Here is a 12,323-nt window from a genome sequence, read left to right on the forward strand (position 1 = left end):
CTCAGCCTCCCGAGTAGCTGGGACTACAGGCATGCGCCACCACGCCCGGCTAATTTTTTCTATATATTTTTAGTTGTCCAATTAATTTATTTCTATTTTTAGTAGAGACGGGGTCTCGCTCTTGCTCAGGCTGGTTTCGAACTCCCGAGCTCAAACAATCCGCCCGCTTCGGCCTCCCAGAGAGCTAGGATTATAGGCGTGAGCCACCACGCCTGGCCTATTAATATCTTTCAATTACTGTTTTATAGTATTTGATTCTTATCTTCTGAGATCTCAGTGAATATCTCAATTTTGTCTTCTACATTTTCTTAGTTTTCTCTATCTCAATTTCTAATTTAGTGATTGTGTTATTCACTAAATGTATTTTTCTAATTTTAGATTTTACTCACTTCACCTCTGTTTAATTTCATAGATCAAGTATCTTCTATAATCCTCTCTTGTTCTTATACAAAATATTTTTCAGATACATTATTTTCCTCTGATTCTTTGGGATGTTTCTCTTTTTGTGGGCTGTAATATGTATTTTGAACAGATTCCATGCTTTTCTTTCATAGTCTAATTTGACAGGAAGTTCCACTCAGTAACATTGAATTTATTGTAGACAATAGCTATTAGAACCCATTTGGAACAAATTTTCTGCTTCTTGCAACATCTGCTTTGAAACAAAGCACTACCATTTCATTCATTTAGTCATTCAATAAAACTTGCATTTCTACTAGGGCCTAGACATGGACAATGGAAGGATAATGGAGAACCAACTAGACTGTTTGGTTTGGCTACCTGGTCTATACAAGGGAAGAAATCCAACACAGATCAAGGGAATAATAATGCAATTATTATTAGCACTGAAAGTTCTCAGCCTGCCTGTGGTATTCTTTATAAAGGTAAAATGGAGGAAACGAGAGGTCAGCTACCCTCTCTACCAGTAGAATGGGATATATTTTTAGTTTCCAACAACATATTCATTGTCATGGTGGCCTTTTATCATTTCCTTCTGAAGCCTGATGCTTGCCAGGGCCATCACTGAAATCAATGCATATTGAGAGGTAGAAACACAGAGGGGACAATGAAGAATTATCTATTTTACAAGTAACAGTAATGCATCTCCAAGAGTCCATGTGGAAGAGACAACTTCCCTGCCTCACATAGCAAATTACCTGGTGAGCTAATTGTGCTTCTAAGAAGTTATCCTATCATCCATCCAACTAAATGAAAACCAGCAGCAGAAACCTTAGGATCCTAGTGACCTCAGGGAAGATTAGTTAAGGTAATATCCATCTATCTTTCCTCTAATGGAGTGAAAAAGCTGAATTTTTAAGGGACTTAAGCCAACTATTGTTGCAAATGATATATATTGCTTTTAAATCTTCACGTTCAAGTTTAACAATCATTTCCCAACTTATTATATGCCAGGAACTGTGCTATATGCTTTCACATTATTTACTTACTTAACTTTTACCACAATTCTATAAAGTAACACCAAATCTCTCATTAACGCAGATAAGGAAACTAAAGCTCAGAAAAATTGAGGGATTTGCCCAACATCATAGAGAAGCAAGCAGGATGTGAGTGCAGTTCTCCCAAAAGCAAACCTGTTAACAAGCCCAATGCAAAAGAAGCAACAAAAATATTAAACATATATTGTTGAGGTATATTTACAAAATGCAGTCATGAACTTTTTGCTATTCTGAACCATCATTGTCTTCAACATCCTTCATACGTTAGCAATAATTTAAATTTTACAGGAAGTTTTCAAATATACTGTTTCATTTAAGCATCAAAACTACCCATTAAGGAAAGCAGGGAAGAGACAATTAATACCTTGGTACAGAAAAAAAAAAAGTTAAGGTTTAGAGAATTGAAGTATCAGACACTAAAATTGCTCAAATAGCTAGGATCAGAGTTTTCTCTTGAATCTATCATCCCAAATATTATCAACTGCCTCAAATTTCTCTCATATTATTTACCAGCAGTTAGTAATTGGTCTGGTAATTTTCTATTATTATCGGAGCTCAGAAAATTCTATGACGGAGCCTGGAATGTGTTTAAGTGCAAAAATTGAATAATGTTTTACATGGGGAACAAGGAACAGTCAATATAGCAATGTGCTGAGTGATTCTTTCTGGGAGAACCAGTAATAATTATAGGAACAAAATTGTTGTGGTCTGAGTGGACTGAGAAAGGAAAGTTAGTTTCTTATGTTAAGGTAAGACTTTCCCTGTTCAGAAAATATGCCAATGGGAAGAGAAGTTCTCAGTGAGAACCTCCCAGTCTAATAGACAAATGCCTCCTCCCAATTTCATTCCAGCAACAGAGAGTGAAGCAGGTGGGACCAATACAATTTGGTGCCACATAATTCTGTTGTTTTTCAAAGAAGCAGAGAAAACTCTGGGCTCATAAATATGTCTCAGAGCTTTCTGATGTATGCAGAACCAGCCTGGCATGCTGAAAGTTTGCCAAGGGACAACACTGTCTAGAAGTAAGAAGTAACAGAACACCGAATCTCGGAGTTGGAAGGGACTTCAAAATTTTTTCATTCCCACCTTTTAATATCCCTAAGATATGATGGTCCTGCCTCTGCTTGAGTCTCTCTGATGAGAAGAAATCCATTAAAGCCTCAGTAGTTTATTACTGTATTGGACGACACTCATTTTTAGAAATTCACCAGTTTATATAATATCTATTATTCTCGATTAACTCTTGAGAGTCTTTTTGAGTAAATATAATCAATTTTTATTCATAAAGAACTTCAAGTGTTTAGAGATAGGCTTCTTACATCATTCCAGATCTTTTCTTCCTCCAATATCTGTTATTCCATCAACTGTTTCTCATGACACAAAGTTTTGATTCCTTTGCTCTAGGTTATTTGCTTTTCTTTGATCTTTCTATTATTTAACACTTTATTTAAAATCCTATTTGTATGTTCTGATCAGGATAGGAATATAAGACCAAAGCTAGACAAACCCAATAGACAGAAGAAGGATTTTCAGGTAGTTGTCAACTGTGTCAGCTCTAATGAATAGGACTCATTTACCAATGAATTTATTTGGGAGTCACAAAGGTTGCTCCATTTGCAGTCTACAAACATTTAATTTGTCATTTTCTGCATGTTTTAGCATTTCATTCAGAAAATAGAAATACTTAGTATTTCATTCCCTTTTTCCTTTTTCACTTACTTCTTATCCTTGTTGATATCTGCTCTCTGAAAGGACTCTTCCTGATGCATGGAATTTCCCTGAGATGATAATTGGGGAAAATTAGTTCCCACTCCTACCTATTAGTTTGCTTCTCACAGATGAACTTTGTCTCATTCTTTTTCTCTTCCTTCTTTTAATGTCACTAACAGTCAATGCTTAACCCTCTATAAAATTTCCAGAGGGAAACAAATCCTTCACTCAGCCAAGAAATACTATTGATTGTCTACTATGAACGAGGCATTGCACTGGGCATTGGAAAATCAATGGAATGAATAAGACACCTAGTCAGAGACTTCATTTAGAGCTCTAAATTTTTAATTACTACATCAAGTAATAATAGTGTTTATAGTACATTTACTATATGCCAACACTGTGTTAAGCACTTTCATGTCTATAAATTAATCCTCATAAAACATCATGAATTTAACATTGTTATCTTAATTTTATACATGAAGAATCTGATGTTTAAAGTAATTAAGAAACTTGTCTAAACTGCACAAGTAGTAAGTGGAGGGTGTATAAATTGAATCTAAGATTATCCAGTGCCCAAGCCCACTACCTCTCAACTAGAATATAACAAATATGTTGTATTACTTAGAGTATCATTTCAGCAGTCATCATTACTTTCCCATTTACCCTGGTCAGTTCTAAATCTTCTTCAATGATTTGAGTTTACTTAAGGCAAAAATACATCTTATTTTAGAGAAATGTAGTTTATCTTGCCCAGAGATGACTGTCTAGTTCATTGCCCATTTAACTAGCCATGGGCAGGGATATTTGTTGGTGTTTTAGGCAGTCAGACACCTCTGATTTGAAGTTGTTTAGAATAGATTTGGAATTTCATTGAACAAATAATGCACAACTTCATAAAGCATTAATGATTATTATAGGCACTGACAAGCACAGTTGAATGGGATACAACAACAATTTAAAAGACTCCATAAAAAGCAGGAACAAAAACCACTATGTTTCATCTTTAAAGCTAACATGCTGGAGGAATCGATTTAGTAATTGTTGTCTCACCTGCTAACGTATAAGTGTGTTGTGCACAAAACAATGTGATGCAAGGTTTGCTTTTTTTTTTTTTTTTAAAGTTGGGTCCTCTAAATTAAATGCAAGTTAATTACAGAAATTGTTCAAATCTGCAGTCTCCAACCCCTGGGTTGCAGACTGGTACTGGTCCATGGTCTGTTAAGAATTGGGCAGCACAGCAGGAGGTGAGTGGAGCGGGGAGTGAGAGCCACTCCCCATCACTTGCATCACCTCCTGAGCTCTGCCTCCTGTCAGATAAGCGGCAACAGCCTTAGAATCTCATAGGAGCACAAATCCTACTGTGAACTGCCCATGTGAGGGATCTAGGTTGCCGATCCTTATGAGAATCTAATGCCTGATGATCTGAGGTGGAGCTGAGGCAGTGATGCTAACGCTGGGGAGCAGCTGCAAATACAGATTGTCATAAGCAAAGAAGTTTGACTACACAGAGACCATAATAAATCAATTGCTTGCAGTCATATCAAAGCCCTATCAGTGAGTGGCAAGTGACAATTAAGCCACATCTGGTGGCAGGCTTTAAGTCAGAATCCAACACTTATTTTAGTCAGTGTGTGGCCCACCCATTATTTTATTTACCACTTCCATCCGTGCCTCTTTCCTACACTGCATACTTGTCTCAGGCACAGTTTTGGTAAGCCCACAAGCTAACCCTGGAAAAAATGAATAAAAAACAAATGCTGCTGGGGAACTTCTTTGAATAGGGGGAAGACCCAATTTTGAGACAGTAGAAGACTCTAAGACTGCCAACAAAATGAAAGCTGCATTTAAAAGAAAACAAGAGTCCCACTTAAATTATGGGTTTATTGCAACAGGCAATTCCTATTCTCCAAGCCTGCTTTGTATAATATGTGGCGACCGGCTATCCAATGAAGCCATGAAACCTTCAAAACTGCTTTGCCACATGGAGACCAAGCACCTTGAATTTGAAGACAAGCTTTTGGAGTTTTTCAAAAGAAAAAAAGTGAACATGAGGAACAGAAGCAATTATTGAAGGCCAACACTTCATCAAATGTGTCTGCACGGACAGCATCATGCTTAGTGGCTAACCGCATTGCTAAAGCTAGGAAGCCCTTTACTATTGGTGAACAGCTGATCCTGCCTGCTGCTAAGGACATTTGCTGTGAACTTTTAGGAGATGCTGAAGTTCAAAAAGTGGCATGTGTTCCTCTTTCATCTAGCACCATAACTAGACAAATTGATGAAATAGCAGAGGATATTGAGGCACAAGTGATACAGAGGATTAACGTGTCACTATGGTACGCAATCAAGGTTGACGAGTCTACCGATGTTGACAACAAGGTAACAATGCTTGTTTTTGTACGATATATTTTCAGGAGGGTGTGCATGAAGATATGTTATGTGCACTTCTGTTGCCACAGCTGCAGAACTATTCAAGTCTTTGAATTATTACACAGCAGGAAAACTGAATTGGTCATTTTGTGTCGTTATATGCATGGACGGAGCGGCTGCCATGACTGGACAGCTTTCCGGTTTCACTACTCATGTCAAAGAGGTCGCTTCTGCATGTGAGTCTATGTACTGCGTCATCCATGGAGAAATGCTGGCTAGCTGAAAAATGTCACCTGAACTAAACAGTATTTTGCAGGATGTAATTAAAATTATCAACCACATTAAAGTACATGCCCTTAACTCATGTCTGTTCATGCAGCTCACTGAGGAGATGGACCCAGAGCACCCACATCTTCTCTTATACACAGAAGTAAGATGGTTTTTTAAAGGTAGATCACTGGTCAGAGTTTTGGAGTTATGAGAGATGCTCCAGAGATTTCTTTTTATAAGAACAAACAGCACTGGCAGCATATTTTAGTGACACAGAATGGGTTGCAAAATGTGCTTACTTGTGTGGCATATTCAACCTGCTCAATGACCTCAATATGTCACTTTAGGGAAGAACAACAACCGTGTTCAAGTTGGCAGATAAAGTGGCTGCATTCAAAGACAAACTGGAATTATCGGGGTGATAAGTGAACATTGGGATTTTTTAAATTCCAGAATATTATGGGGGTACAAATGTTTTGGTTACATAAATTTCTTTTGCATCTCTGAATCATATCTGAGCACCCAAAGACTTCCTAAAGAGAAAAAAATAACTTTTTTTTTAAATTTCAGAATATTCCAGGGGTGTAAATATTTTGGTTACATGAATTGCTCTTGTACATTTTGAGTCAAAGTTATAAGTGTGTCCATCACCCAGATAGCATGCATTGTACCCATTAGGTGTGAATTTATGCATTTCTTCCTGCCCCTCACCTGCTTGATTCATAATGAATGTTATTTCCATATGTGCACATAAGTTTTGATTGATTAGTACCAATTTAATGGTGAGTATCTGTGGTGCTTGTTTTTCTATTCTTGTGATATTTCACTTAGAATAGTGGTTTCCAGTTCCGTCCAGGTTAATACAAGAGGTATTAGTTAACCATTTTTTTATGGCTGAATAGTACTCCATGGTATACATATACAACATTTTATTAATCCACTCATGTATTGATGGGCCCTTGGGTTGTTTCCAAATCTTTGCAATTCTGAATTGTGCTGCTATAAACATTCAAGGGCAGGTGTCTTTTTAATAAAATGTCTTTTTTCCCTTTGGTTAAACACACTGCAGTGGGATAGCTGAATCAAATGGTTGGTCTACTTTTAGTTCTTTGAGGCATCTCCGTACATTTTCCATAGAGGTTGTACCAGTTTGCAATCCTACCAGCAGTGTATGAATGTTTCTATCTCTCCGCATCCACATCAGCATTTGTTGTTTTGGGACTTTTTGATAAAAGCTGTTCTCACTAGAGTTAAGCGATATCCTATTGTGGGTTTGATTTGCATTTCCCTGATGATTAGAGATGTTGAGCATATTTTCATATGTTTGTTGGCCATTGGTCTATCTTCTTTTGAAAAATTTCTGGTCATGCCTTTTTCTCACTTTTTAATAATGTCATGTGATTTTTTTTTCTTTCTGATTTGCTTGGGTTCTTTATAGAACAAAAATAAATAAATGGGACCTGATCAAATTAAAAAACTTCTGCACAGCCAAGGAAACCATCAATAGAATGAATAGACAACCTTCAGAATACAAGAATATATTTGCATGCTATACCTCCGATAAAGGGCTAATAACCAGAATCTATAAAAATTCTATGATGTTTGAGACAGCTTCAAATCTCCATACATTCTGGATTAAAGTCAAGGTAGAATATCCTGTGATTGCCACAAAAGCACTGAGAAGCCTGCTTCCATTTGCAACATCCATCTTTGTGAAGCAGGGTTTTCTGCAGTGACAGCAACCAAAAGGAGATTATGAAGTAGAATGGACATAAGCAACACACTTTGGGTGTCACCGTCTCCCATCACTCCCATATAGGACTGTCTAGTTGCAGGAAAACAAGCTCAGGGTTCCCAATGATTCTTCATTATGGTGAGTTGTATAATTATTTTATTATATATTACAATGTAATAATAATAGAAATAAAGTGCACATAATAAATGTAATGCTCTTGAATCATCCTGAAACCATCCCCTCACTGCCCCTGGTCCATGGAAAAATCATCTTCCATGAAACCAGTCCCTGGTGCCAAAAAGGTTGGGGACTGCAGGATCCAATGTTTGAAAGGAACTGATTCAAGTGGCACCAAAGATACTACAATGGCTTGGGAAGGACTCTAGGGGCTCACCTCCAGGAGGTCATTTAGAAACAAATTGAGGAAACAATTCACTTCCCTTGGAAGAAGGAAAAAATGCTATCTAGTACTAGAAAACACTCCTGAGTTGAGCCCTTGGAGATACCATGCCTCTAAAAAATTAGCTATTTACATAGGCATTGGTATTGCCGGATTTGGCTTTTTAATTTATCTAAGCTCCTGGCTAGAATTTTTTTAAATTATAATACTAATGTTAAAAGATACATTTTTAAAAGATGGTATAATCATATAGATATGAAATGAACATATGTCAAAAATTATATTTAACTCATTAATCCAGGAGAGGACCAGTAAGATGTTACTTTAGATACTCCAAGGAAAGTCTGAAAGGAAGGTACCTATAAAGCCCATTGCTAATGCTATAAATTTGTTTAATAGATAGATAACTGGTAAAACTAGTCAATCTCCACAGGGCAATAATCAGCTGAATCTTCACTGGACACTATTTGCATTGTTATGGACATGAGTCTTTGAATAATTTTTTTTTTTTTTTTTTTTTGCAATTTACAGAGTTGTAAAATAGCTCAAAAACAATGAAGAACAGAGAGCACCTGGAGACAGTACTAGATAGAACACTCATGGGACACTCAGTTATCTTCTTGGTCCATTTCAAAGTCTTTCACAATTGTTTCCTTTACTAGAATCTTATTTTAAGTAAAGTTTATAGTTTTATGGAAATGTCCTAAGGTACATGTGAGATTATTTTGTTGTTTTAATTTATCTAATACAAGCTTGGCTTCTTCAGAAACATTTTGATTCCATAGGAAGAAAAAGTTAATGAATCAGTGATAGGACGGCCTTGCTAATAAGGAAAAAATTATCTAATCCATAGTCTCTCAGTAACGATAAGATTGATCATATGAGTTCTCTTGCTAATTGGCACCCGGCGGGCATTCTGTTTTCACAAGATCTGAAAAGAGCTGAACGGGCAGAAAGGAAATGTATATCTTTTCTTTTACATTTGCCAGACCTATAGATTACACTGCTTCTAAGAGTTTGCTTAACAGCCCTGCACAGTTCCTGAATGGGGGAAGTGGGTAATGCAAGCTTCAGGCCTCAGTTCCTGCCCAAACCGTATCACAAGGGCAAGATCACCAACAAGGTCACATCCCCAGCCATAAGCCTGTCTCTAAGGAAAAAGAAAAGGGGAGAAGCCAACTTTTTGAAATCTCACAGTCGCTTCTGTTATCAACTGACAACAATCATTATTGGTTTTTTTCCTTTCTCTTTGTCCCCATAGAAAAAAGGCCAGCCACTTGGTCTTACGGCGCGTGCTTCTCTTCTCTTTCTTTGGGGTGTCACACCATCTCCCTTCTGTCTCTCTTTCTCCCTCTCTTGCCCTTCTCTCTCTGTCTCTCTCCTTCTAAGAAAATAAATAAACTTTTTACTTCTATATATTCTAATCTTTGTGTAAGAAATCTTTCTCCACCTGCACCATGAGCCACTCTTACGGTAAACAAAGTACTTCATGGCAGAAACAGAATTAGTCTGCGTAAAATAAGTTTACTTGATATTATTTTATGTAATATTTATAGTAACATTTTTGTCTCTAATATTTCAAATTCATTTAATGTTATTTCACAGCCTTTCAAGAGCAGATGCTAGATAAAGGAGAAAGACACATTGGATTTAGTCTCTAATATTTCAAAGGGTTTCCTGTTGCGGTAATTCCCGAACACTAGCACGAAGGCTATTTCATACTGCTTGTTACTTCAACAAGGAAAGAACCACCTCTCCCTAAATCTTTGCTACTCCTTGAGTCAAGGATTCATTTGAAATACTCATCTCTTGCCAAAGAGGCTCTCTAATAGCATGTATATAGTTGGGGAAAACTAAATACAGCTTAGTAAGAAAGAAGGCTCAGGAAGTTTCCCAGCAGCATTAGGTAGCTGCATCAAAAAGTTCTGAACACCTCACTGGAGCCCTTTCTTCAGCCTACCTTGGCAGTGTGCATTTGTCCCAGTGCTGCCCCTTTACTCTGAGACATGTTTTCCCCACTGGTATTGAAGAAGTTCAGGATACGCTGTCCCCAAATATGCTGCTTTGCTGTGTTGATTGTTTTTTGAGCTGAGGCACTTGAGAGACAGCAGATGCAGGAGGCGCTTTTTGACCTTACCTGTTTTTTTTAACCTAAAGACAGAGCAAACGTTTCCCGTGAGAAAGGTGCCTTCCCTGTACCAGGGAGAGAAAAACATCCCTGTCACCAGAGTCTGGAATGGAGATGAAATGCATCTGTACGAACAAAGTTACTAAGTAACCCTTATCTTCTTCTAGTTTTCCCCAATGCATCTCTTAGTGACCCCCCCACAATCTATCGCCCCCTAGCCCAAACCACTTTGTCTTATCATTTCTTCACAGATTTATCAATTCTTTATCTAAAAGATCTATAAGCTTTCTACTCTTGTCACTTCTTTAGATCTTCAGTTTCTTGTGAGGACTCCCATGCATATGTAAAATTCTAATAAAACTTCTATGCTTTGCTCCTGTTCTTCTGACTTCTGTCAGTTTAATTCTTAGGCCAAGCTAGAGACCCTAAGAGGGCAGAGAAGAAATTTTTCCTTCCCTACACTATACTAAATTAGGATGTTTATATGTATTTAAACAACCAAGCAAATTCCTGTTAGGGAGCAAGCTAGAGAATGGATGATATGACAGTTTATATTCATTAAACTTTTAAAAATACAGAGATTTCTCCCAAATAAAGATATGCCACTACATTTTAGATGTTCAATAAATTCATTCATTCAACAAATATTTATGAAGAATCAATTGGTTGGTGCAGACATTATCCCTGTTCTCAAGGTCCCTACTGTCAAATGGAAGAGATAGCTGTAGTTGATACTTATTCTGGAATTATTCATGTTTTAAAAATATAGATTTTATTATTATTTAGGTATGGTGAGGCCAACAGATCTAGAAAGGATTGCCATTGAAATGACCGTTGTTATACTCACAGATCCGAAGAGAAGGGGGATGCCGCACCTGGAGTGGGCACACATGGAAGCACTAGGGTCTGTCAGGAGGCAGGGGTAGGAATGAAGGAGTGGGTACTGGGGAATATGGGTAAGAGCCTTTATAGTGGTTTCCATGGGAAGGACACTGGGGAGGCAGGATAAGATGGCTTAAGATTGACCAGTCTGAAAAATTTCAGTGAGCTCTGGGGCCTAGGTGCTATTCCTAATTGTCTGGTATCTGGTCCTGGGCTGATTAGGGCAGGTGCCTGGTGGTCCAAAGTGTGAGAGCCCCATAAGGGGTTGATGGTGTGGGCTCTGGATTTTTTGGTTTGCATTTGAAAAGCTCACTCTTAGACTAGCTGTTTACTATCTCTAGGAGATGGCTAACCCTGGGAGAGGCACGGTCAACAAGTCCCCACATAACACCACATCTGGATAGGAAAAATATTTAATAAACGACATGGTAAATATATTCATATTTTTTCTTTATCCTTAATACCAAAAGTTGTTAGCACTAAGAGCTGGTGATAATTCAAATGATGAAGAATGGAGAAAATGAAGAAAAATGCCACCGATAATGAAACAAACAAACAAAAATTACAGAAACTTTTGTACTTCTTTCTAGCTTCTTATAACAAGAATAAGATGGATAAGTTGAGCACGCTGTGATTCCAGGGGAAAATTATAATTAATAATAGACACTATTCAGGCTTTGTTTATTTTGACCTGAGTGCTATGTTTAGTGCTTTCCATACAATTAATTTATTTGATCCTTCCAGCAACTCTGAGAGCCTTAGGAAAGTGAGGCTTAGAGAATTAGTGATTATCCTAAGATTATATAACAAGTCAGTAAAAGAGCTGAGATATGAAGGACTCTAGAGCTGGAGGTGATTATTATTATATATATTTATTTATACACACACACACACAAACACATATTTATATCTGCAACCAGTGCTTGTGTCCATATACTACATAACTATTAATATGTAACTATTTTAGTTGAAGAAAAAGAAAGGACTTTTAAGCATATTACTCAAATTATACACAGTAAGACTTTAATTTTCTGGTATGGTTTAGAAATGGATTGTGGGAATTAGATTATATGGGTATTAAAGGGATAATTATGAATGTCTTTCTTTCCATAATTATAATTGAAAATCTTTATAAACTATATTGCCTTACCATAATGAAGTTATTCTGAGGAATCTAGTATCATCTCTGATGATTAAATACCTGGGAAGGCCTTAGTGTCATCACTATGAACATTGAGTTGGAATTGGATCACCCTGAAGGAGTAATAGGTGTGAACTTCAATGAAATTGTATTTATTGTTGTGGCTAGAATTTTTCTTACCTCTTACTCCTAAAAATGTAGTAGTGACAGAAAAAAAAAAAATATAT

Source organism: Propithecus coquereli, unplaced genomic scaffold (assembly GCF_000956105.1).
Source record: "Propithecus coquereli isolate 6110/MARCELLA unplaced genomic scaffold, Pcoq_1.0 Scaffold102, whole genome shotgun sequence".
Classification (NCBI taxonomy): Eukaryota; Metazoa; Chordata; class Mammalia; order Primates; family Indriidae; genus Propithecus; species Propithecus coquereli.